Raw genomic sequence first — 27541 nt, forward strand, 5'->3', positions numbered from 1 at the left:
TCTCTGTTCCACATGGTGGCTGTTCAAACCTTTGAACTCCAATGTACTTCAGGAATTTAAGATGTGTAGAAACTGTGAACAGCAATAGAATTAAAAGTTCATCAAGCAATGGGAATATGTCAGAGCTCCTAGCAGGGATAACTCAGATGACACAAAGCTGATTGAAAGGGAAATTTCCAAATGAAATATAATGCAAATAAATGTAAAATAATATATTTTGGTATACATACAGTATTGAAACAAGTCACATTCCCTGCACTTCTCTTAAATTCCCTTTCCACTAAAAATAATCCTAGTTTCTCCAATTTATAATTGGAACTATTGTCCCATCACTGAGGAAACATCAGTTATTACCACGATTTAGTCTGAAAATGACCTGTTTATCACCACACTCTAGTTATTGACTATAGCTAAGGACACCTCGCATCACCCTGCATCACCTCGAATCACCGCGATTTTTTGTCGCTCGCATCACCGTGCATTTTTGGACTACCTGAACTGTTTCTACCGAGCGATTGAATACGCGGTGATGCAGGGCGATGCGAGGTGATGCGAGGTGATGCAGGGCGATGCGAGGTGACCAGGAAGTCCGATGAGCAATTGAAAACCGCGGGTGAAAAATTGCGACTTCCGGTGAGTCACCCACGGTGTTTCCACTGCGAGGTCGTCCCTCGCATCACCCCGCATCGACCACCTCAAAAGTAGGACGCCGGAGCACCTTGAATCGCCGCACATCGGCCACAACCGGATGTGTTTACAGTGCGGCCAGATTTGAGGTGTCACCGCGCATCACCTCGCATTACCTCGCATCACCGCGCTTTTCCCGGCTCAGTAGAAACACCCCTTTTGAGCCCATATGCCCTTTTACACAGAGCTTGAAACCTGGATTTTCGCTGCCTTTGAGCTCTGTGTAAAAATAAAATTAAAGACAGATTGGGGCGTCCAGACTCACCTGTCTTCGATCCGTCAGGAGGGGTACTGCCAGCAGTGGAGAGCAGCTCTTCACGACCAATCTAAAATGGTACACCTGTCTTGCCGGGTCAAACCGGGAAGGGCTGATAACATCACGCTGATGTCTTCAACCTGCGATGCAAGTGCAGAAAATTCAAATTCATTTTGAATGCCCATCAGCGACATTTCCAGGCGTGTATGTTTTACATCACAGTTGACACCGACGTTGATGCGATAAACATCCTTCCCTCTTTGCTTCGGGAGGCCAGCTTCCAGTGTGAAATATCTCATGGAGCTGGCTTTTTTGGGCTCAGTGTGAACACACAAGCCAGCTTCCCAAGACGAGTCTTGTCTGCAGAGATGCTATGGCTTTGCAATCTAAAAAGGCCTTGTGTGACATTCATTCTGCTGTTGACTCAAGTAATTCCATGGGCCTCAGTTTAACGAATCACATTTTGGTTTGGCACTTGGTCAAACATACTGTACCTTCTGAAAACCCATATGAGTAGTATCTTCAATATTGTTAACTCATCTCTATTAGCTCATCAAAAATTTAAATACTTTAATTGAACATTATTTTCCATTAATAAATGGGTGACCTCTTTTTAATATCTGCTGGTACCTATTAATGTTTCTTATGATTATTGTTTCTGAGGGTTTCCTCTTAACCAAAGTTAAATTGAATGGTCAGTAATTTTTTTGATCAGTGATGTTACTATTGCTATTATCCAGTCCTCTGGCACCTCTCCTGTAACAAGCCCAGAGGACCCCAAAACCCAGCAGCAATAGAAATTTACCAAGACTAATGGTCACTTAAACAAAAGTTGCTTTTAATTATCTTTAAACATGAAAACAGAATCCCACTTTAACATCACGATTGACTTAATTAACCAAACTTAACCCCACTTCTAATTCTAAGTACATGTGTATGTAATGTGTGTGTAAGTTCAGAAAAGTTCTTTGATTCACAGTCCAATCTCACTTCCCATTCCTCCAAGTTCACTGGTTGCAGGCAATTCATATACTGTGAACAGAATTTAACATTTATCAAGTTCACCAGGCTTTTGGTGCTTGAAAGGTAAACGGTTACCACTCAGGAAGGTTCTTGTCGGTTTTCAGAGAGAGAGATTCATTGTACACTGACACCCACAACTGATTCCTTTTTTAATCAGCGACTTCAGTGTCTTGCCGAAGAAACTTGCCCCCTTAGGGTTCTCCAAATGATAACCTCTTTCTTTCAGGTGACCAGAGGGTCTTTTCTGTTTCTCTTACTTCATGAACCACAAGGGCTTTGACCAGGCTGAACAAAGCACTCACAACCCATTTTCCAAATGGGGTTGTCCAGAAGCTTGCCAGCTTGTCCTGTTCCAGTCCCAGTTGCTGCTACTGTCTATAAAACTGTCGAACTGATCTCACTCTCTCTCTCTCTCTCTCTCTCTCAGAGAGAAACCCTGTTTGACTCTTAATGCTTGCTAGACCACATAGAACAGCAAGTTCCACTCCAGACAGAATGCAGCTCTGACAAGTTCTTTCATCTGTTGCCTTTTTGTAAACAACAATCCATTAGTGAAGTCTCTTGGGTACTCTCCAAAGCTTCTGCAAAGGGTCTGGCCCCAACATGTCTCACATGAGCAGAGCTCCAGTATTTTAAATAAGATCTGTTTTAAAGTGTTTGTATGTGACCTACACTAAAAAAAACCCTATCCCAATTTATCTCCCAAAAACAGATATCTATATTCTGTCACACTCCTAAAGTAGAAAGTGCAGTCGAATATCCAGGGTGTGCAACTGAATATGTAATTCGCCTGGTAATTGTATCAGTGCTTGTTGTTAAATGCCTGGAGATTGAAAAGTTCAAGATGTACTGAAACATCAAATAAAACTGGCGTTAAAACAGGAAAGTCTGCAGATTCTAGGGTCGAGTGCAATACACAAACGTGCTGGAGAAACTCAGCAGGCCATGCAGCATCCATAGGAAATGCAGGGTAACTAATGTTTCAGGCACTTGGTTTGTGTATTGCATATAAAACTGGTATCATTTTGTTGTTTGCATATTTTTCAAAAGCCTTTCTAACTTCTTCATGCACCACATACGGGCATAATGTTGTTGGGCTGACGTGCCTGTTTGTGACAGTGGACGATGTGGCTGCTTACTGCTAATCACAGATGTCCTGTTCTTAAGAAGAAAAGACTTTGTCTTCTTAACCTTGGGTGTATAATCATTTGGTGACTCATTTAATCTTGGGATGTTTGAAATCATTTTAAAACCATGTACTGCACTTGTGATGTACATCCATTTTCCCATTTGATCCCAGAGTCTATATTACTTGAAATTGAATTTTCATCTAAAATCATGAAATGAAAATTTTCATCATCAGATTATCATTGCAGGGAGCCACAGTGCCTGCCATATTTCTGTTGTTTACTGGCTCTTGAAGGACAGGCCTTGTACCCACCACCTTTGGTTCTTCATCCCTTTCCAGGATCCCTATTATGTTGCAGATAAAAGCCAGATGGCCGTTACAAGGCTAATTATGTTCTCAACGGGCTTGCAGATACACTGTGAGGAAATATGGGAATATACATGGAGATTAACCTCAGGACTCTGCTGTGAACAGTTATAAGTTATTTTCTTGTTCTCTTTGAACACTTTAGTTGTTAGGTTTGAAGAAAATTACACTTTTTATATCTAGTTTCCGTGACATTCGGCTTAACTGATGTTTGTAATTACTCAGTTATGTTTAATTGCTTCATTAGCGCAGATATAAGAGAGATAAGCTCGCTTCTGATCATCTTTTAAGACTGTAGTTGATATTTTTCAACATGAGGACCAGGGTTATGCCAAGGAGAGTCAAAGAAGCCATTATGAGATTGAAAAACATAAACAAAACAGTAAGAGACATTGGCCAAACCTTAGGATTACCAAAAGCGGCTGTTTGGAGGAACATCATTAAGAAGAAAGAGCATGCTGGTGAACTCAGTAATAACAAAGGGATTGGGAGGCCAAGGAGGACCTCCAATGGTGATGGCAGAAGAATGCTCGTCGAAATAAAGAAAAATCTCATATCGGCTGTCCGACAGATCAGAAATGCTCTTCAGAATGTGTCGATGACTACTGTCTGCAGAAGACTTCGTGAACTGAAATACAGAGGCTACACTGCAAGATGCAAACCACTAGTTAGATATAGAAACAGGATGGCCAGATTACAGTTTGGCAAGAAGTATTTAAAAGAGCTTGCAGCATCCTGGAAAAAGGTTCTATTGACAGATGAGACCAAGATTAACATGTTTCAGAGTGACAGAAAGAGCAAAGTGTGGAGGCATAAAGTAACTGCCCAAGATCCCAAAGCATTACCACCTCATCTGTGAAACATGATGATGGGGGTGTTGTGGCCTGGGCATGATGTAACTGTTGATGGCAGTAGCAAAATGAATATTGAGGTGCATGGAAACATCTTATCTCCTCAAGTTCAAGCAAATGCCTCCAAACTCACTGGACAGTGCTTCATCCTACAGCAAATCAATAATCCCAAATATACTAATAAAGCAGCAAAGGAGTTTTTCAAATTAAAAACTGGAAACTTTTTGAACGGCCAAGTCAGTCACCTATCAAAATCCATATGAGCACGTCTTCCATATACTAATGAGAAAACTTAAGGGGACAAGCCCCTCAATCAAGTAGGACCTGAAGATGGCTGCAGTAGAGGCCTGGAAGATTATCACCAGAGAAGATACTCACCACCTAATGATGTCTATGAATCACAGAATTTAAGCAATCATTGATGCTCGTGATATGTAACAAAGTACTGAACATGATTACTTTAATATACACACCATTTCTATGACCCAAAAATCATGGTGCCCTGAGCACTACTTCAATATGAATTGTTTTTGTAGTCAAACAAGTAAAAATAGCTCCGTATCATTTTTACACACTTCCTCGTTTTACTTGCAAAGGACCAAAATAATAAACTCCCATGTATGTAAATAGGGGTTCATCAGGCAAAACTCTGTCTTGTGGCAAATCCACCATTTGTTGTTGTCTAAGTTTAGCATTTGCATGTCAACAATTCACACGTTATAATATAATTCGTTTGGTCAATGTTGAGGCGCCAAGTATCCAATATTTCTCGCATAATTCTGATAACACGCGATTACAACCACCATGAGCTGTTTTTTCATGTATATGTCGAACAATCAATTCTGAAAAATGAAATTCCTTAGCTAATATAATTAGATGTTTCACTTCTTCTGGCATTATTGCTTTTTCCAATCTTCCTCCTACTCTCAATACATCATTTACAAGAATAGGATTTAATTTGTAAACTGTGATGTACTGCTAGCCAGAATCAGACACACACAAGGTAAAGACTGTACAACAGACTTTAATCCACAAAGACTTCCACAGGGCCAAGCTGGCTGTGGTTGCAGCAACTCTGAATGAGGCCTCAGGAGGCTGGTGCAGGCTTATATCCCGGAGGGTGATTGACACCCGACCGGGTGGGGCTTCATCCATTCAGGTCGACTGATTGACAGCCAGCCAGGTGTTGTCCTGTCCCCTTACACTCCTGCAGGTACAAAGGTTGCCCCCTGCAGTAGGCCGGTGGAACACTCCTACAGGTACAGAGAATTCCCCCTGCAGTAGGCTGGTGGTGTACCACCACATAAACTCGACTTGCTCGTGTAACATTCAGATTCTTCATCAATTTTGATATCTCATTATTGAATGCTTTTTTCTTAGAAAAATTAATTATTTCCAATTCAGCATTTGCCAATTCATCAACTGTTAGATAACAGCTCTTTCAAGACTTAGGATTCTCTTTTTTTGATACAATGTAAAAACACAGTTTTTAATCTAAGAATCCATGCTATTGCCCTTTTCAAACAAAACCATGAAGAATAATAGCAAATTAATTAAATAATCAGATCATTCTCTTGAGATATTTGAATAGTATTAACACTAGTGTTTTGTATTTCTGAATCCTCCATTGAAAATTGTTTTAACTCTTCTGGATCTTGAGACCAATCTTCTTGAGATTGTGAAAGAAATTGAGGACCAAACATCTAAGTGTTGGCTCTTTTCAGAAACAATTGAACTTTTGATCTTCGTGAATCGATGTTAGCTGGACTATCCACTGTTTTACCATATCTCCAATGATTAGCATGCAAAACCTTCTCAATCTCATTAATTCTGTTAGTCACAAAGGTACGAAACCTCATAGTTTTGTTATTAATGTAATTAAGCACTAACCAAAACACAGAATCTGCTAACTCCATCTGTAATTCTCTTTTTAATACATTGTCCATTTTGCTCACCATTGTAGTGGCAGTCAATTGCATTCGAGGTATGGTGACTGGCTTTAATGGAGCCACTCTAGCTTTTCCCATTACAAATCCACAATGTACTTGCTCTTGGTTATTTCGTAGTACTAAATAACTGACAGTAACAAAACCATCTTCGCTTGCATTAGAAAAATTGTGTAAGTGAGTAAATGTGGGAATTCCAAAGTCCGTAGGTTTAAAACATCTGTTGACTTCAAAACCCTCTAACATTTCAGGACTCTCAATCCAATTCACGAGAATGTTGACAGGATTTCAGGATCTGAGTTACAGGGAAAGGTTGTGCAGACTGGGGTTTTTTTCTCTGGAGCGTAGAAGATTGAGAGGGGACTTGATAGAGGTGTTTAAGATTTTAAAAGGGACAGACAGTAAATGTGGATAGGCTTTTTCAATTAAGAAAGGGGGAGATTCAAACTAGAGGACATGGTTTAAGATTGAAGGGGGAAAATTATAAGGGGAACATGAGGGGAAATTTCTTTACGCAGAGGGTGGTGGGGATGTGGAATGAGCTTCCGGCAGACGTGGTCGAGGCGGGATCATTGGTTACATTTAAGGAAAGACTGGATCGTTACATGGATAGGAGGGGACTAGAGGGGTATGGACCGGGTGCTGGTCAGTGGGACTAGGAGGGTGGGGATTTGCTACGGCATGGACTAGTAGGGCCGAACTGGCCTGTTCTGTGCTGTAAGTGGTTATATGGTTATATGTGCATTGCAATCTGGTATAGTTTCATTCAATCCAAATTTTCTTCTGCACAATTCTTGCAGAAGTCTGGATCTTGTAAAAGTTGTGAATTCAATGAAACTCCTTGAAATGATGCTTCACAATCAAATAGTAATTTCAGTTCGACTAACCTTTAAGTCAGTTAATGAGCCCTGCAGTGCCTTATTGGAGTCTTCTTCTCGCTTGGTAGTTGAAGTTGCTTCTTCAATGGTGGCTGGCTCCAATCTCCTGCCAAGCATTGTCAGTTTTCCTTGCTGGTTCAACTCACAACCAAATTGCTCTTTGAGAGGAGCTGTTTGCTCAAGGTCTTTAGCCCAACAAGACTTTTTCTTCTCCATCTTGGATTCTTTACAGTGCAGCCTGTTTCTCCTGGCTTATCCTGGTTCATGGGAACTGTGAACAAATTTATATCTTGCTTGGTCCCTTAAAGACAATTTCTCTGGCTGAATTGTCGCTGTGTTCTGCACACAACTTTCTTTATCAGGTGTTTTTATAACTTTTTAAAACATTCTTCTGGGCTTCCTGCCAAATTCTGACTGCTAGCAGTGGCTTATCTTTTTAAATGTCACAGGTGTCTGGCCAGACCTGGTTCAATTTCAAACTGCACAATTACAGAGAAGATAGGCATATTCTCACAGAAAACTAGACTTCTTGTTACAGCTTAAATGCTTTTAACAAGTTGAGTTCTTTCAGGCAAATTTTATGACCCTTTCTTGCAAAGTTCACAATTATCATTTTTCTTTGAATCTAAGATGACACTTTCCAAGTTCTAATATTTCCCAATTTCAAAAAAAAGTGAGGACGATATTCCAGATTACTTTCTTATTAATCCAATAATCCAAACTTTGTTGTTGTGGCTTTAAGTAGCCTTAATTTGTTGATAAAATGGATAAACATTTTGCGTAACTTCATGTTGAGATTTTCATAATAATGAATAAACAAAGCATACTATATAATGATATATGTTATTCAACTTCAAACAGATATAAGACAAAATAAGACAAAATGAGATTAATTCAAAGAAAAGTATCTCAAGCTTACATCCCCTTCATAATTCTTTGAAGAATGAAGACAAATTGAGATTAATTCAAAGAAAAGTATCTCAAGCTTACGTCCCCTTCATAATTCTTTGAAGAATGAGATGCAAGTTGTACAGCTCTGATTCGATCAAAGACCAAAATTCTTTATAGCAATTCCTGGATAGTTTGACTATTCCTATAGTTGCTTCAGAGAATAAATTAAAGCTGGAACAGCCGATCTCTAAGCAGGAGATTGCACCAGCTATTAACCCTTGGCAGTCTGGCCATGTCCCTTGTCTCAATGTCTTCCCAGCAGTTTTATAAATCATTTTCCCATTAACTGATACCCCTTTTGGATTCTGTCTTTATTCAAACATTAGTTAATGGGAAGTTGCCAGAAATTTTTTATGAAGCCTCAATTTTTCTTATTGCTAAAGTGAATAAGGACCCATTAGACTATTTTAGGCAATTCCTTTTCTTTACCTTTGTTTCAAGATTTCAATTATTGGTCAAATTTTGGAACCAATCGTTTTTAGATATTTTTACTGACCAAAATCTTGCCTCTTTTGAACAATCATCCACCAAATTTACAATACTTTGTCACCATTTCTTTCCTTACTTACAGGTTAGGGGCTAATTTTGAAGCTCCCAGAAGATCTGGAACCTAATATGATCAGGATGATGTATAATTTACAACCTAATTATAAAGGGGCGGTATCTGGCCTTTATGAATTACTTCTAAATCTTAGGGATAGTTCCCTAGAAAGAATTTTTTTTTTAAACTATGGGAACAGGATTTTCAACAAATATTTTTTGAAACTACTTGGAATTCTATTTTGAAGTGAGTGCATTCATTCTCTCATTGTGTTAGATACTCATTATTACAGTTTAAGGTAGTACATCAGGCCCACTTTTCCGAAGTCCAATTGACTAAATTCTATTCTAATCTCTCTTTGAAATATGAAAAATGTAAAACTGTAGAAGGAACACTGTATCATATGTTGTGGTTCTGTCCTTCTCTTTCCAATTTGCTGCTGTGTGAATGATTCTTACTCAAAATCCACAGACTGTAAACTTTAGCTTAAACTTCGTACACCGGTCTTAGAATTTTTGCTGGCTCCACATCTGACTGTCCCCCAAAGGGGCCAGCTCGAGTCTTTATATGGGCTGCTGAATGACAGCCGGCAGGTGGTGCCAGCCTTCCAGGATGCCTGCCTGCAGTTGCAGTGGCTTCCCCCTAAAGTAGACTTGCAGGAGTTAAGACCAGTGTAGTGGTTGTATCACCAAAGTATTTTGTACTTTTCTTTAGTTCTTAACATTACTTTGAATCCAAGTCCTTTTCTTGCTATTTTTGGAATATGTGGGCCAACTAGTCTGTTATTGACTGCTTCACAATCCCACGTAGTTGCCCTCGCCTCCCTTATTGCTAGAAGGGCCATATTAATGAGATGGAAAGATGCTGTGGCTCCCAATCATACTCAATGACTGTCTGACATGATGGCATGTCTGACTTTGGAAAAAATTAGATGCTCCACTACTGAAATGAATCTTAACTTTGTTTCTTAATTACTTTCAAATTTTGTAAGATTAACTATTTTCTGTTTTTTGATCCCAATGTTTACCCTCCTTTTTTTCCTTATTGTTAGTAATGGACTGTTTGTGTTTGTTGGATATGATACCATACGTGAACGTGATGACGTGGGGAACTGATTTATACTGAATGCTTTGCAGTAATGCTTGTAGTATGTAATTAGTAAAGAATTGAGTTAGTCTGCACAAACGTTGTGGCTGTCTTTTATTTACAACAGGAGGCCTCAAACATAACAGTGGTGACGAGGATTCAAGAACTCACTCAACCATTTGTGGTGGTACACAACTGGCCTACTGCAGGGGGAAACCTCTGTACCTGCAGGAGTGTATGGGGACAGGACAACACCTGGCCGGCTGTCAATAAGTTGGTCTGAATGGATCAAGCCCCACCCCATCGGGTGTCAATCACCCTCCGGGATATAAGCCTGTGCCGGCCTCCCGAGGCCTCACACTGAGTTGCTGCAGCCACAGCTAGCCTGGCTCTGTGGAAGTCTTTGTGGATTAAAGCCTGTTCTACAGTCTTTACCTCATGTGTGTCTGATTCTGTCTAACAGCACAGCACTCCATTACACATTTATCAATTCTAACTACAGAAGACAGCGAAAAGCTGGGAAACCCAAGAGATGTTGGCAGCAGTTCCTGCAGCTCACTTTGACAAATTTAATGAAGAAGAAGGCTTGGGAAGCGTATGTAGAACATTTTGATAATCATTGCATTGTACATGATATTACAGAAAATCCTCCCTTGAATAAAAAACGTGCATTGTTTTTAACCGTAATGAAAGGAGGCATCTATGAGCTCTTAAGATCGCTAACTGGCCCACACATGCCTTCAACGAAAACATATGCTGAAATCTGTCAAGCTATCAGTCAGCACCTTAACCCCTGACCTCTAGAAATGACAGAAAGACATAAATTTTACCGGCATAAACAACAACACAGAGAGTCTGTCCCAAATTTCATGGCTGCATTACGGAAACTGTCTAGATGTATATTTGGACAATTCAGAGAGAGTGTGTTAAGAGTTCAATTAGTAATGGGTTTAGCTGAACAAACTACCCGAGAGAAACTAATTGCAAAATGAAATCTGACACTTGAACTGGTGTTAGACATTGCTACTGCCGCCGAGACAGCGACATGCAATGCAGGTGTCTGCCAGAGAGACTTGACTATCAATAAATCTTAGCACCAAGATTGTGTGCGGGGAGTAGTCCTGTAAAAACTCAGCCCATACTCGTATCACATCCTAGTGGTGAACATGATATGGAAAAGACACATCGACCAACTAAGACCAGTGGATGACGCAATGACACCTGAAGCCAGAAAGGATGGTGTATTCAGTGCAGGGCCATACATAGGAAAGAATTTCCTGATAGTAGTCGACACACACTAGAAATGGCCGATGGTAATACGCATGAAAAGAAATGACTGCAGGTCAGACCATTGAAAAACTCAGAGAAGTTTTCACATCATATGGATTAACCACTGAACTCATCTCTGACAATGGCCCACAATTGGTATCAGCAGAATTTAAAGCTTTCATGCGCAACAATAACATACTGCCACATACTGTCTGCACCAAACCATCACAGTACAAACAGAGAAGCAGAACGTTTCATACAAACTTTCAAGAAAGCCATGAAAATGAGACAAAATTCGGACTCTTTGTTATCCCTTAAATTCGCCGATTTCCTGCTGAGTTACAGAAACACACCACACTCAACCGATCGAGCAGATACCGTCACAAGAAGGGCACCTGAAACCAGAGACCAGGCAAGTAGCCCACTGGATCTTCACGCCCCAGCTCCAAAAAGACAAATGTGTGTTCATGACACCATCGGTGACCTACTTAGGTTTCACCATCAATAAGGAAGGGGTACAATTGGACAACAAAGGTACAGAAGCTATACAGAATGCTCCCTACCCAAGCAACAAAACAGAACTATGATCATTTCTGGGTCTAGTAAACCATTATCACCAACACATTCCAAATATGTCTCTGTTATGTAATCCCCTGAATGAACAGAAATAGTACTGGAACACAGAAACCAAACAAGCTATTGATGAATGAAAATCAGCTTTAACAAGCAGTAACCATGTCTAAATTCATTACAATCCGGACAAAGAACTAACACTGGCAGTAGGTGCGCCGCCTGTGGGATTGGGTGCCGTACTGTCACAGAAAACTGAAAAGGGAGAACAACCCGTGGCATACTCCTCCCGATCACTAACTGCATGTGAGCGGAACTTTGCTCAACTGGAAAGAGAAATACCTCCAAGATCATCTTCTCCACTGCCCAGTTATATCCTGACCGATGAATTGGAACAGATCCTTTACAACAAATTTTCTGACCGATACCATCCCTCTCTGTAGATCCAAATGAACCACACACCCACCTGAACACTTCAAATACTACTTATGCTGGGTTGGGGGTGGGGGGGTTGGTGAGGAGTGTTGGGTATGAAACCATTACATGAACGTGATGACATGGGGAACTAATTTATACTTAACACTTGGTAGTAATGCTTGTAGTATGTAATTAGTAAAGCATTGAGATAGTCTGCACTGATGCTGTGGCTGTCTTATTTACAACAGGTGGAGGGGGAGGGGGGTGTCAAACATAACAATATTAAGCCAGTAGCCTCCGAAAGGAGGGGATTGATATTTAGATCATTAGTATGGTGGTTTTCTTTTTCTTAATGTAACATAGGTTTCAATACTATTTGTAGTGCTATATATGATTTGTTAATACAGTACTTTATTTTATTGTCATGTACCTATGTAACATTTATTTGATAAAACCAATAAAAATATTGAAAATTAGTAATTGGATGTGCCAAATGCACGTGGAATTAAAATGCTTGGTCACTGGGAAGTCCTTTCTGATCCCCCTTGCCACCATGTGAGGCCTCAAACAGTCCTTCCAAGTAAAGCAACATTTCACTTGTGAATCTACAGGGGTCATCTACTGCATCCAGTGCTCCCAATGTGACTTCTTCTACATCAGAGAGTCTGGATACAGACTGGAAGATTGTTTTGTTGAGCACCTTGACTCTGTCCACTGCAGGAGTAAGGATATCCTAGTGAACAACCATTTTAATTTCACACATCATTACCACATCGGCAGAGGTTGTTTTATGAGCAGATGAGTAGAAAACTCACACATAGTACAAGAAGTTAGACATAGTACAAAAGTGCAGAGTTACAGAGAGAGATCTCTTGGTATGCAGAGTAGGGTTGGTCATTTTAAAAGTGAAAGAATAGAGTCCTTGTAGAGCATGAAAGGGGATGTTTCAATGTCATTTTTTCTGTGCACACTCCATACAAATCAATTTAACTGTATTTTAAATTCAGAGATACACCACGGGTAACAGGCCCAAATACACTCATATGACCAATTAACTTACTAATGTGAGAGGAAATCAGAGCACCTGGAGGAAACACTTGCAGGTCATAAAGAGAACATACAAACTCCTTCCAGACAGTGTTGGATTGGAACCAGGCTCACTGGAGCTGTAATAGCAAAGAGCTAACTGTTATAGTAACTGTGCTACCCACTGGAGCTATGAGTCCTCAGCACTGCTCACATCCCCACTATGTCAGTCATACAGCATTTAAATGTGACCATGTACCCCAATTACTCTACACTGACAATCAACCACCCATTCACACAATCTTACCTTAATCCCATCCCCACAATCCCATAAACTCTGCTCAGATTCTGTCACTGACCTCCACACTTGGGGCAACTTACAATGGCCAAATAACTATTTAGCCCTCTCATTTTAGGGGATTTGGGAGGAAACAGGAGCAAATGGAGGAAACCCATGGGGAGAGCATACAAACTCCCTACATTGCGCCCAAAATGAAGATTGAACCAAATCTATGGCATTGTGAAGTAGCAGGTTTATTAGCTGCACCAACACAAGAATGGCACATATTATTCCAGATGTAGTGAGCAAAGTTTATGGGATGGGATTTCAGTAGGATTGGTGTGAATGGGTGGTTGATTGTCAGTGCAGGATCATTGGGGGTCCACAGTTACACTTCAGTGCTGTATGACTGACATAGTGTGGTGTCAATTATAAAGCTCCATGAGAACTGCATGCAATACTTGAGATGTGGTGACACTTGTAAAGCTCCTCAAGACTTGCGTGCAATACTCCATATATGGTGTCACTCATGGCATTCAATACTCCAGATGTGGTGTGAAAATGGCAGCGCACAAGGTTGCAGTGGCCAATCTCCTACCTACACATATGTTTTACAATCGGGAAACAATGGAGAAAATAAGAATAAGATCTGGACTTTCAAATTGAAAGATCAGACCAATAAGTTATTAGGTGGTTTTAATTTACTGAAGGGAGCCAGACTGCAGTCAACCATGAAGCAGATTGCTAGAGTCAAGACACATAGGAGACCGTTGGCACTATTATGCAAGACGATAGAAGAGCATCAAGTGGGCAGGCATCAAGGTTAGATTGAGGATTAACCCATTCAGACCCATGCTCCCAACGATCTTACTCGTACATCTTTTTGCATCGAGGACCGGAGAATGCTGTTTCATTGGATTGTAGTGGGTACAAGGACTGCCTAAAGAAATCTTTTGGTGCCTGCCACACTGACCACCGCCAGTGGGCTGATCTCGCCTCCAACCGTGCATCTTGGCGTCTCACAGTTCGGCGGGCAGCAACCTCCTTTGAAGAAGACCGCAGATCCCACCTCACTGTCAAAAGACAAAGGAGGAAAAACCCAACACCCAATCCCAATCAACCAATCTTCCCTTGCAACCGCTGCAACTGTGTCTGCCTGTCCCGCATCAGACTTGTCAGCCACAAACGAGGCTGCAGCTGACATGGACATTACCCTTCCATAAATCTTCGTCCGCGAAGCCAAGCCAAAGAAGTCATACAATTAGATGATAATAAACTCTTACTTGAAATGTAAGATCACTAGAGAAGAAAATGGCTTAGCTGAGACTGCATCTGAACAAGAAAGAACTGCAGCGCTGCTGTGCTCTGGTGATAACAGAAATGGGGCTTGAAGGCTCCATCCCAGATTCAGTGATCCAGCTAGATGACTTCTCTCCTCAGGAGAGACAGAGATGTTGCTGCTTCTGACATGTTTGAAGTCAGCAGCTAAAATCATGGCACCATCAGGATGACACATCTGGGGTTCAATATGTTCCTTCATTGCTTAACCTTCATTTGCTGAAGGTGGAACATAAACTGTGGCAATCAGCATGGTTGAGAATTCCCTGGACAGGCAGAAGGGTCTGCAGTTCACCACCAGATACTAATTCTGCTGAGCCTAAGGTCTTTTTTAACAGATACATGTGTGCACCCATTCTCACTGATGTAAATGCACAGACTCCCTACTTGAGTCTTGCCAGAATTATCAGCATCTCTGTCTGCTCTGAGGGAAATAAAGCCATCTAACTGAATTGCTGAGTCTGGAATGGACTCCTGGAGCCATATTTCTGTAATTACCAGAGCACTGCAGCTTTGCATTTCTTTTTGGTTCACATTCAATCTCAGATCATCTATTTTCTTCTCTCTCAATCTTACATTTGTGAATAATATCGTCAGTGAGCAGGAGTCTGAAGGGGTTCATCCTCAGTCTCACTCCATTGCTGGCCCACTTGCTGCTCTTTTGTTTTCTTGCACTGCACTTCAAAAAGCCTCCCTTGCTTTTCCAGTAATTCACTCCACAGTTTACTGCAGACTGGCTCTCTTGCTTCAGCAAATTAAAACAGGTCAATATCTTAATCAGCTGTAAAATGCAAAAGTCTGCAGACCTGTGATTGAAATAAAAACAAAATGCTGGAGAAACACAGTGAACTTCATGTAGCAAAAGTAAAGATACATTACCTATGTTTCAGGCTTGAGCCCTTCATCAAGATATGAGCAAGATGTAGGCAGGTGTCCAAACAAAATGGTGCGGGGGAGTCCCATTGGCAGGGGGTAATAGGTGGATAAGTGAGGGAGGGCCCAACAGCAAGATGGCTCTGTGAATGGAGAGCCAGAGGAAAAGTGGAAGATGGACAAGAAAAAGAGGGAGAACTAGAAGTGGTCTTGCAGAAACTGATGATAATGTTATCCAGATGGAGAGTGCCCAGACAGAATATTAGGTGTTGCTCCTCCGATTTACAGGAGGCCTTTGTTTGGCCATGCATGAACCCATGGACAGAGTGGGGTGCAGAATTGAAACTGTTGACCATTGGGAGATCCCAGTCACTGATGCAGACAGAGAAACGATCTCCCAATCTGCGTCCAGTCTCTCTGATGTAGTGAAGGCCACAACGGGAGCATCTGGAGATTCACAAGTGAAGTGTCTTTGTTGCATCTTAGGGCATCTTGGGGCCAGGGCAGATGAGCTGGAAATGGAGGAAATGTGGGTAAGGGTTGAGTTGATGGTGGTAGAGGGAAATCCACATTTTTTGAAGGAGGACATCTTGAATGATCTGGACTGGAAGACCTCATCTTGGGATCAGATACAAGAGAGATGGAGGAATTTGAGAAAGGAATAGAATCCTTGCAGGGGATTGGGTGTAGTTGAGGTAGTTGTGGGAGTTGGTAGGTTTGTAAAAAATGTCTTTAGAAACATTGTCTCCTGAGATGGAGACGAGAGATCAAGAAAGGGGAGAGTTTTGCCTGAGATCAAGCAAGTGAATTTGAGGTTGGGGTGAAAGTTAGCAGCAAAGTGAATAAAATTGATGAGCTCATCATGGGCACATGAGGCAGTCTTCAATATAGCAGAGGAAGAGTTGAGGTGCCTTGCCTATGTAGGCTTGCAGCATGGATTGCTCTACAAAAGCAACAAAAAGGCAGGCATAGCTGGTGCCTATGTGGGTACCCTTGGCTGTTCTTTTGACTTGGAGAAAGGGTGGTGAGACAAAGGAGAAGTTATTGAGAGCGAGAAAAAATTCTAGCAGGCGGAAGAGGGTGGTGGTGGAGGGAATAGTTAGGTATCTTGTTAAGAAAAAAACAAAGGGCTTTAAGACTTTCTGGACATGTAGAGATTGGACATCAATAGTGAAAATGAGAGTCATGTTCAGACAATTTGAAGTAATTGATGAGATGCAGGGCACATTTTATCTTATATTTTCAATATATAATCAATGGCGTGAAGCAAGGCTGTGTTCTCGCACCAACCCACTTTTCAATCTTCTTCAGCATGATGCTGAACCAAGCCATGAAAGACCCCAACAACGAAGACGCTGTTTACATCCGGTACCGCACGGATGGCAGTCTCTTCAATCTGAGGCGCCTGCAAGCTCACACCAAGACACAAGAGAAACTTGTCCGTGAACTACTCTTTGCAGACGATGCCGCTTTAGTTGCCCATTCAGAGCCAGCTCTTCAGCGCATGACGTCCTGCTTTGCGGAAACTGCCAAAATGTTTGGCCTGGAAGTCAGCCCGAAGAAAACTGAGGTCCTCCATCAGCCAGCTCCCCACCATGACTACCAGCCCCCCCACATCTCCATCGGGCACACAAAACTCAAAACGGTCAACCAGTTTACCTATCTCGGCTGCACCATTTCATCAGATGCAAGGATCGACAATGAGATAGACAACAGACTCGCCAAGGCAAATAGCGCCTTTGGAAGACTACACAAAAGAGTCTGGAAAAACAACCAACTGAAAAACCTCACAAAGATAAGCGTATACAGAGCCATTGTCATACCCACACTCCTGTTCGGCTCCGAATCATGGGTCCTCTACCGGCACCACCTACGGCTCCTAGAATGCTTCCACCAGCGTTGTCTCCGCTCCATCCTCAACATCCATTGGAGCGCTTTCATCCCTAACGTCGAAGTACTCGAGATGGCAGAGGTCGACAGCATCGAGTCCACGCTGCTGAAGATCCAGCTGCGCTGGGTGGGTCACGTCTCCAGAATGGAGGACCATCGCCTTCCCAAGAGAGTGTTATATGGCGACCTCTCCACTGGCCACCGTGACAGAGGTGCTCCAAAGAAGAGGTACAAGGACTGCCTAAAGAAATCTCTTGGTGCCTGCCACATTGACCACCGCCAGTGGGCTGATAACGCCTCAAACCGTGCATCTTGGCGCCTCACAGTTTGGCGGGCAGCAACCTCCTTTGAAGAAGACCGCAGAGCCCACCTCACTGACAAAAGGCAAAGGAGGAAAAACCCAACACCCAACCCCAACCCACCAATTTACCGCTGCAACCGTGTCTGCCTGTCCCGCATCGGACTTGTCAACCACAAACGAGCCTGCAGCTGACGTGGACTTTTTACCCCCTCCATAAATCTTCGTCCGCGAAGCCAAGCCAAAGAAAAAAAAAAATGATAATATATAAAAAGCAAGATATATTATCAATATCTTAGTCTGATCCTCTAATATGAAATTCCATGTCATGTTTCTAATTTCCTTTCGTGTTTGACAACCGTAAGCAAAACGTGCAGAGTAGGGGATTTACCGTTATCCAGAGCCAAAGTGGCTGCTGCAGCCTTGTGCATATCCCTACTGGTACAATTGGATGACAAATGAATTTGAACTTTTAAAGCTCCATGAGAACTACATGCAATGCACCAGATTTTTTTCCATATATACACTTTATTCACAGTAAATTATTTATAAAACAAGAAAACTCTCAAGATTTTTTTTTACGTTCACATCAGTCATATCTGTACATTCTCATCAATGTATTTCTTACATACATCTTTACCACCACTGCGGCACCTTGTCGTTTCTACAAATTGTCATTAGAGATACATTTTCTAAATTAAAATATTTACAAGCAAGTGTTCAAGTTTTTAAACATTTGTAATGTCAGTCATATCTATATATGCTTATCGATGTACTTTGTTACATTTGTTCTCTCCATACCCCATTACCACCCACTATGGCACCTTGTCATTTCTCCCCCCCCCCCCCCTTTGATGGTTGAAGGATTTCCCTTCAGTGTGCAGCCCCTCAGCGCTCGGTAATGGGAGGGCTCTAGACTGTGTTGGTTGCACCAAGCCTCAGGGCATTTCTCAGCACGTACCTCTGCAGCTTGGAATGTGCTAGTTGGCAGCATTACTCGCAGACATCTCAGTACGTTGAAAGACCAACAGGTTTTGGTTAGACTAAAGAATGTCTTTCACCAAGTTGATGGTCTTCCAGCAGTTCTGGATGTCAGATTCAGAGAGTGTCCCTGGGAACAGTCCATAGATGAGAGAGTCATCCGTAAAGCTACCACTGGGGACAAAGCTCCCTGCATCCTTCTCCACACATTCTTTGAGAATCTGCATGAAGTATGATCTAGTTGTACAAGAAGGATCTCACTGGGAGGGCTCCTCTCACCGCCTGCCAGGCCAAGTCCTTGTGCTTGTTTCTGAGCCCTCACAATGAGGCATTTTATCAAATGACCTGAATGATCTGCTCAGGGAACCATCCCACTGAATCCATCGAGTCCACATCTCGCACTTTCTGCAAGATGTTCTATGCTGACCACTGCCTGATGGCCTTGTCGTCAAAGGTGTTGTCTTGGAAAAACTTTTCCATGAAGGATAGGTGGAGTGACAAAGTCCAGTTAACTGGGACATTGCACAACACTAGGGCCAGGCCCATCCTTCACAACACCTAGGATAGGAAAAGAACATCATGCATAATGGCACTTGGTGCCCTCAGACTTTGGATCACACACGAAGGTGGTCATCATGATGAGAGCCACCTTGGGTACACCTTTGCCTTGATTTTCTAGTGATGTATGTGGCATTCCTTCAGATCCTATCCATTTTGGACCCTATTTTGAATCAGAAAATTGGACTGGTAACTGCCAGGGCAAAGGTGTAGAGGATGCGTCACACCTGCACCACATAAAGCAACTCCAAAAAACCTTGCATCTGATGACCAGATTCGTCCCCATTAGTGAGAAGCAGTACCTCACCCAGAGACCCAATTTTTGGTGGACCTCTGCGATCCACTCTGACCAGTTCTTGTTGCACTCCTCAGCCCCTCCAAACCAGATCCTTGGAACCTTCAGGTAGCCAGTTGTGACTGTGAAGAGGATGGTGAACCGATTGTGCCAGTTACTGAAGAGCATTGCCTCATGCTTCTTCTGATTTACCCTGGCACCTGATGCAACCTCAAAATGCCCGTATCCAGACTGATCATTTATCTGAACAGAAGACAATGTCGTCCATATGCAGGGCCTCCCATGCCTGGCAATGTCACTCCTCTTATGCCCTCGTTCTTCTGGATGGATTCGGCAAAGAGCTCTTGGCAGCACACGAGTAAGACTGGAGGCAGAGTGCAGCTTTGCCTAATTTAAGACTTGATGAGGAAGTTATCTGTTTCCCACTCATTGATTTGGACTGCACTACGTATGTCTGTTTAATCCAATTCCGGATTCCCTCCCCAAAGCCCATTTTGGAGAGTACATCCATCATGTTATGTGTGTGATATCTGGTTGAAAGTCTTCTCCCCATCTAAGCTGACCAGGTAGGTGTCCGCCTCCCCGTCCTGCACATAGCTGATAGTATCCCTGAGCAGAGTGAGGTTGTCAGAGTTGCCTGGAGCCGACCAGGTCTGGTCTGGTCTATCACCTGACATGATTCGATTGGCAATGGCTTTGGATAGGATTTTGCGATGAAATTGGTCTCCAATCCCTGATATCATCCTTTTTACCCCCTTCTGTTTGAAGACGAGCATGATGATGCCCTTCTTCATGGAGTTTGTCATGCTTCCTGCCTGGAGCATGGAGTTGTCTACTTCCAGTAGGTCTGGGCTCACCCTCCCAGTCCCACAGAAACGTGTTCAACAGATAGTAGGCCATCGCTTCCGTGAGTCTTACTTGACCCATAGGAATGAATGGAGTCCGTCAGCTCCCCCAAATTGGCTGATCCAGACATTCCTGCTTGCTGAGATAGAGGACAAAGTTGTGGAAGGTCATTCTGTCTGTCCCCTTAGTGTCATACAGACTGGCATAAAGGGATCTGCTGGTGCGGACCCGCTAGGTGCAAGGAGCGGAAATACAGTGCTCCCATGGGGTGCAACCGCCCAGTCAACTGCCTGTTGAAGCCGCCAAGGATTTTTATCTAAATGTTGATCCTAACATGTGAAAAAGCATGGGAGTCGCAGTAATTTGGAAAAAGCGATCGCAAGCTATAGGAAATTGAATAATGAGAGGAAAAAAATCTGAGCAGTCAACTTTGGACACATTTTTCTAAGAAATTATGATGTAATTATGAAATAAATGAAACATATCATAATTATTTTTTATTAACCTTAAAGTAATGACTTATGCTTGGCTTGGATTAAAGTGAGAGAGAGCTGTGCAGGTTGTCAGCCTCACTCTCTCGTCCCGGTCTATCTAGACCCAGTGGCAAGACAGTCGAGACGGCTGGAGACAGGTCAGGATGCAATGGATGACCGGCAATGTTCTGTGTGCGTGTCTCACTGTGCCGTCTTCGCGCTCCACGACGCATTGCTGAGAAGCGCCTTTCTGCCAGTGATGGTTTCTTCCGCACAGATTGCCGAATACGAGGTAGACATGCCCGGAGTGTTGTGGGTCCACGGCAGTCTTTGCGGTGCGCTCGCAAGCCTCCCTACCCAGTTGTTGGGCATCCTCTTCCGCCTGCTCCACCGTTGGGATGATCACCTAGTGGTGTAGTAATGACTACTCACTTGTTTTTGCCCACTACCTGAAGCAGTTTCCAACAAATGAGAGATTTAGGAGATGAGTGAGGTCCAGTGATGCCTTCCATCCCCTCCTTAGTGAGGCGTAGCTTTCAGCACCATTCCTCAGAGCTCCCTACACCCTTAATAGTTTTGGCATTATATGCAGAAAAAGTTTATATTTAAAAAGTCATGATGGGCGATCTGAAAGGACGGGGATTCATTGTAATTATTCCCATTGATTCTATTAATCATAACACGAATTCTTAACGCGAGTATAAATTGGGCTGAATTAATGGAGTAAAGCGAGTACTCGAGATGTTAGGCTCCACGAAAACGGAAAACAATACTCTTGATTTGGTGTCACTTTTAAAGCCGCTCTAACATTTATTCTTGTTTACCTCGCAACCAAGTTGCCCTTTCACCATCTTGCAGTCGGGCCCGGAAGAGCCCTCACGTCTTCCGATTGGTGGGAAGGGGCGCATGAACAACCAATGGATGGAGAGAATGGGTGGGAGCTGCTGACCCACGGAGAGCCCATCGAGGAACTGTGGACGCGCGCGAACGCAGCGTCGCGGATGCGAACGAGCGCGTTCGGGGATTGGCTGTGCTGTGCGCGCGCGCGCTCGGCTCGCGACGCGACGTCGGCGACCACCACCACCACCACCACCTGATGGCGGCCTCGGGACGTCGCTGACGGTTGCGGCAGCGCAGTCCCCGCACACAGCCTCGCCCTTGGGTAAGTCATCCAGCCCGGTCCTTTTGAGGAGGCGCGGCGTCCGCTGGTGATCGGAGGAAGCTCCCCGGGCGGCCAGCACGGGAGGGAGAGAGGAGTAAGTGGTACGAGAGCAGCAGGTTTTTCCATAGGGCGACAGGGGGTGGGGATGGGGCGGGCGACGGACGGGGGGTGGGGGCGGGCGGGGGGTGGGAGCGGGATGGGGTGGGGGGCGACGGTGGGGGCGGGCGGGCGACGGTGGGTGGGGGCGGGCGACGGTGGGTGGGGGCGGGCGACGGTGGGTGGGGGCGGGCGACGGGGGTGCGGCGGGGCGTGTGACAGGGCGTGTGACAGGGGAGTGGGGATGAGTGGATGGGGGTAGGAGACAGGGGAAGGTGCTGAGGGTGGACGGGGACAGGGGAATGGGCGGGAGGATTGGGTGGGGGTTGACGGGGGAGTGGCCAGGGTTGGGGGATGGGCAGATATGTGGGGCTGGGTGGGTATGTGTTGGGGAGCTCATCACAGTTTTGCATTCAATACCATCTACTTAAAACTCTTAAGACTTAGGCCTTGATTGGCAATTGGATCCTAGATTTCTTTACCATCAAACCAGAATCAGGGATGATTCATAAGAACATACCCTTCACAATGTCCAGTACCTGAGCACTCTCGGGCTCCATTCTTAGCCCCCTGCTCCATTTGCTTTACACCTATCACTTTGTGTGATGATAGCATAAGAGTGGGTTATGTAAAAGGGGGTGTTGAGTCAACCTGCAGGAGGGAGATTGTAAAATTTGGCTGGTGTGTACTCACAGCAACCTCACAGTCATTGTCACCGAAACCAAGGAGCTGATTGCGGACTTTAGGAGGGAAAAGCCAGAGGTCTACAATCCAGTGATCATTGGAGGATCAGAGGTGGAGAGGGTGAGCAAATTTAAATTCCTGGGAGTCACTTTCTCAGAGGACTTGTCCTTGGACTCACCACACCAATGTCATGAAGAAAGTGTTGTTAGCACCTTTTTTTTTCAGGAGTTTATGGAAGTTTAGTTTATTTATATAGCGACAGGGGGTGGGGGTGGGGTGGTAGATGGGGGAGTGGGGATGGGTGGATGAGGGTAGGACAACTTGCATTGACCATTTTAAGCAGCTATTTAAAGCACAGTATAAAATGGGTTCCTGAGGTTTAGAATTGTACATATCACATGGTAAGAATCAACAATCAATTCCAAACACTTACAAGTAAAAGTACAACTTCAGCCTGGATTTAAGAGTTAAAAGAAGGGGCTAATTTGATGGATAGAGGAATATTGTTCCACAGTTTGGGGGCCACATTCGCGAAGGCATGATCTCCCGAGTTTGCAATTTGAGCACGGAACAACCAAGCTCCCTAAATTGGCGGTTCTGAGGGGTTTTTGCCAAACCTGTCCCATAGGTTTATCAAAAACTTTGGCAAACTTCTCTGACTGGCTGCATCATGGCCTGGTATTAGACCACCAATAATTCTGAGCGGAAAGCCCTGCAAAGGGTAGTGGACACAGCCCTGAGAGACACAGCCAAAACTCTTCCCCACCATCAAGAAAATCTACATGGAATGCTGCCATTGGAGAGCAGCAGTAATCATCAGGGATTCACATCACTTAGACACATTCTGTTCTCGCTGCTGCCATCAGGAATGAGGTAAAGGTGTCACAAAACTCGTACTACCAGGTTCAAGAATGGTGGCTACCCTTCCATTATCAGACTCCTAAACAGCAAACACAGAGATTTATTTAAGGATAATACTTTGCATTTAATTTGTTTTGCATTGTTAGTTTGTTTATGTTTCTTTCTTTGATTACAATTCTCTCTTTTGAATGTGTATCTTTTCTTGAGTGCACTTTTTGCACTACTAATAAGTAGAAATTCTGCCTGGCCCATAGGAAAAAAGAATCTCAGAATTGTATGTGATGCCATGGATGTATTCTGACAATAAATCTGAACTTTACGTGGGGTTCATGGGGGTGGCAATGACCATGGGCTGAGATTAAGTGGGGGAAGCAATAACATGAAACATTTGGGAAGAGAGTTATGATCATACAGCATGAACCATATCCTATGGCCTAACCTGTCCATATGACCAAGTGGGGAGTGTGTGAAAGGTTCTTTGAGACATGAAGTTCAAGAGTGAGTAGGGGAATGAGTGGGGAGAAACACTTGGAATGATAGTAATGTAGTGAAACCTGAAAGCCTGCAGACACTATGATTTTATTAAAAACCCAGAATTGTTGGACAAATTCAGCAGGTCTCGCAGCATCCATAAGAGATAAAGATCTATAACTGATATTTTGGGCCTGAGTCCTTCTTCAAGATGGTCATGAAACAGACTTTTTGGCCCAAAATGTCCAAGTTAACATTTTGAGCAAGTCCCATTTGCCTGCCTTTGCCCATATCCTTCTGAGTGCTTCTTATCCATATCTGTCCAAATGGCTTTTCAACATCAGAATTTTTCCCCCTTTCACAGTTTCTTCTGGCAGCTTGTTCTAGATACAGTCCATCCTCATGAAAAAGTTGCCCCTCTGGGCCCTCTTAAATCTTTCCCCTTTCACCTTAAACTTGCGTTCTCAAGTTCTAAAATTGACTACTGTGGAGGTGAAGACTGAGTATTCTCATTATCATGACCAGAATCATGAATGGGAAGAGAAAGCGGTGGAAGAGATTGAGGCAGGAGATGTTGAAAGGTGGAAATGGTGTGGGGAAACTGGGGAAAGTGAGACCTTGTGGGAGGGGTGGTATTAGAGGAGGCGGGAACTGGGAATAGCAGTTGTTGCGGAAAGGAGCTGGGGGAAGAAAGTTGGAGGATGTGGGTGCTATTGAATGTAAGGAAGTAAACCAAGGTGGGGAGCTGGCAGAGAAAGTGTTTTGAAAGGCTGGTACTGAAGCACATCAGCTCCAGTCTGAGCGGAGATGTGGATTTGTTCCAGTTTGCCTATCATAGCATCAGGTCTACAAAAGGTGTCATCTCACTGGCTCCACACAAAGCCCTGGAAGACCTGGACAGCAAAAATGCATACAGCAAAATGCTCTTCATCGACTACAGTTCAGCATTCAACACTATCATACACTCAAAATTGATTAGCCAACTCCAAGACCTCAGACTCAACAACCCACTATGTAATTGATTCTGGATTTCCTCACCTCCAGACCACAATCAGTGAGGATTGGTAATAACATCTCCTCCACAATCTCCAACATTACCAGAGCACCACAGGACTGTGCTTTTAGCCGCCCTCCTCTACTTGCTTTTCACGAATGATTGTGTGGCTCAGTGCAACAACACCACAATCTACAAATTAGCTGACAGTAGCGGGTTGTGTATAAAGTCAGCATACAGGAAGGAGATTGAAAACTTAGCTAAATAGTGCATCAACAACAACTTCACATCAATGTTACCAAAATCAAGGTACTGATTGTTGATTTCAGGAAGGGAAAAGCAGAGATGTACAATCCAGTGATCATTAGGGGATCCAAAATGGAGAGAGGAAGCACTTGGGAGTCACTATCTCAGAGGATCTTTCCTGGATGCTACATATTATGGCATTGTGGAAAAACCACGTCAACGCTTCTACTTCCTCAGGGGTTGCAGAAGTTTGGATTACATTGGAAACCCTGGCAAAATTTTGGCAAATGTATAGTGGAAAGTGCTGATCAGCTGCATCACGGTCTGGTATGGGCAGACCAATATCCTGAGTGGAAAGCCATCCAAAAGGTGGACACAGGCCAGGACAACACAGGCAAAACCCTCCACACCATTGAGAATTTTTACATCAGTGGTTCTCAACCTTTTTCTTTTCACTCGCATACCACTTTAAGTATTCCCTATGCCATTAGATGCTCTGCAATTAGTAAGGGATTGCTTTTGAAAGCCGCTGTTTTAATTGTACCTTTCTTTTTCTTTGGCTTGGCTTCGCGGACGAAGATTTAAGGAGGGGGTAAATGTCCACGTCAGCTGCAGGCTCGTTTGTGGCTGACAAGTCCGATGCGGGACAGGCAGACACGGTTGCAGGGCAAAATTGGTGGGTTGGGGTTGGGTGTTGGGTTTTTCCTCCTTTGCCTTTTGTCAGTGAGGTAGGCTCTGCAGTCTTCTTCAAAGGAGGTTGTTGCCCGCCAAACTGTGAGGCGCCAAGATGCACGGTTTGAGGCGATATCAGCCCACTGGCGGTGGTCAATGTGGCAGGCACCAAGAGATTTCTTTAGGCAGTCCTTGTACCTTTTCTTTGGTGCACCTCTGTCACGGTGGCCAGTGGAGAGCTCGCCATATAACACGATCTTAGGAAGGCGATGGTCCTCCATTCTGGAGACGTGACCCACCCAGCGCAGCTGGATCTTCAGCAGCGTGGACTCGATGCTGTCGACCTCTGCCATCTCGAGTACTTCGACGTTAGGGATGAAAGCGCTCCAATGAATGTTGAGGATGGAGCGGAGACAACGCTGGTGGAAGCGTTCTAAGAGCCGTAGGTGATGCCGGTAGAGGACCCATGATTCGGAGCCGAACAGGAGTGTGGGTATGACAACGGCTCTGTATACGCTTATCTTTGTGAGGTTTTTCAGTTGGTTGTTTTTCCAGACTCTTTTGTGTAGTCTTCCAAAGGCGCTATTTGCCTTGGCGAGTCTGTTGTCTATCTCATTGTCGATCCTTGCATCTGATGAAATGGTGCAGCCGAGATAGGTAAACTGGTTGACCGTTTTGAGTTTTGTGTGCCCGATGGAGATGTGGGGGGGCTGGAAGACATGGTGGAGAGCTGGCTGATGGAGGACCTCAGTTTTCTTCAGGCTGACTTCCAGGCCAAACATTGACTCATTATATGCACAGTTTCATAACTCCAAAAGGAAATGGGCCAATGTCCATTTTTCTCAAGCAAAATATTTCATTAACAATTGGATCTAGAGCAATGATTCTCAACCTTCCCTTTCCACTCATTTACCACTTTAAGCAATCCCTTACTAATCACAGAGCATTTATGGCATAGGGATTACTTAAAATGGTATACAAGTGGAAAGAAAAATGTTGGGAACCACTGTTCGACAGGGAATACTGATGCCAAAGAGCAGCAGCAATCAATGAAGATACACATCATCCAACACATGCTCTGTTCTCACTGCTACCATCTAGAAAGAGCTGTAGGTGGCACAAGACTTGCACCGCTAGGTTTAGAAGCAGCTGCTACCTCTTCACCATAACAGCAAACTCAATCAAGGACTTTTTCTTTTGCACTTTATTGATTTAGGGTTGTATTTTTTATCTGTGTAGCACAGTAAATTTGTTTACATGTGAACGTTGAGCACAGTTTTTTGCACTACCAATAAGTCATCATTCTGCCTCGCCTGCAGGAAAAAGAATCTCAGGGTTGTATGTGATGTCATGTATGTACTCTAGAAAATAAATCTGACATTGATCTTAACTTTTATCTTTACAAAGGCATGTTTTCAGGATTTTCTGTTTTACTGTTATTAAAAATCCTGCAAGATATTCCAAAGCTAACCACTGAATTGAATAATTTGAATGCATCAAATCTGTAGCAAATTTAAATAAGTCAAA

General features: G+C 43.5%; 1 protein-coding gene and 1 long non-coding RNA gene across 7 annotated transcripts in view; one reads left to right on the forward strand and one right to left on the reverse strand.

Moving 5' to 3' along the window:
* Positions 1 to 27541, reverse strand: part of LOC138760987 (uncharacterized) — a 60123-nt gene that overhangs the window by 17874 nt on the left and 14708 nt on the right. For 2 of the 3 annotated variants that reach the window (XR_011356043.1, XR_011356042.1), the window contains exons 1-2: positions 21653 to 21715; positions 953 to 1083 (exon numbers count right to left, since the gene is read on the reverse strand). This is a non-coding gene — a long non-coding RNA (uncharacterized lncRNA). Of the gene's footprint in view, positions 1 to 952; positions 1084 to 21652; positions 21716 to 27541 lie in introns of those variants that run through there. The other variant, XR_011356044.1, reaches the window with a different exon arrangement.
* LOC138760985 (GDNF-inducible zinc finger protein 1-like) overlaps positions 21816 to 27541 on the forward strand; it is a 32454-nt gene continuing 26728 nt past the window's right edge. The window contains exons 1-2 of one of the 4 annotated variants that reach the window (XM_069932401.1): positions 21816 to 21990; positions 22782 to 22890. The gene's annotated coding sequence lies outside the window, so the exon portion shown is untranslated. The other 3 variants (XM_069932404.1, XM_069932405.1, XM_069932406.1) reach the window with 3 other exon arrangements.

This window comes from Narcine bancroftii, chromosome 4 (genome assembly GCF_036971445.1).
Source record: "Narcine bancroftii isolate sNarBan1 chromosome 4, sNarBan1.hap1, whole genome shotgun sequence".
Classification (NCBI taxonomy): Eukaryota; Metazoa; Chordata; class Chondrichthyes; order Torpediniformes; family Narcinidae; genus Narcine; species Narcine bancroftii.